The sequence below is a fragment of the Penaeus monodon genome, chromosome 23 (assembly GCF_015228065.2).
Source record: "Penaeus monodon isolate SGIC_2016 chromosome 23, NSTDA_Pmon_1, whole genome shotgun sequence".
In the NCBI taxonomy this organism is placed as follows: Eukaryota; Metazoa; Arthropoda; class Malacostraca; order Decapoda; family Penaeidae; genus Penaeus; species Penaeus monodon.
This window is the reverse complement of record NC_051408.1, coordinates 7,577,718-7,578,052: the sequence shown is the minus strand read 5'-3', so window position 1 is coordinate 7,578,052 and position 335 is coordinate 7,577,718. Positions and strand designations below refer to the sequence as shown.

General features: G+C 30.7%; 1 protein-coding gene across 2 annotated transcripts in view; it reads left to right on the top strand.

The window, feature by feature from the left end:
• The window catches only part of LOC119587770 (probable serine hydrolase), a gene marked incomplete in the record, with an annotated part of 6,902 nt that overhangs the window by 3,796 nt on the left and 2,771 nt on the right, over nucleotides 1-335 (top strand).

Sequence of the window (335 nt, the reverse complement as noted above, 5' to 3'; positions counted from 1 at the left end):
CAGCCATTTTAGCTATTAATAGCATGGAGTTATCAGTAATGATATTCCCAGATAAATTATAGGATTGATAAAGAGATAAAGTATCTATCATGTACTATTCTTATAAAATGCACATTTATATTTATCATTCTTTTGGTACAGGTATGACATAGGGTCAAAAGGCATGATAATTCAAAGGAAACCTGATGCTGAATCCTTCAAAGACGTAGCTGATTATTTTCTTGTAAAGACAAACAAGCTGTGGTTGGCAGAACTAATTTTTTGGACATGAAATAGATAAATGTTAATTCATTTTTGAGTGGACACTCATGCTACATACATATACATATCAAGTT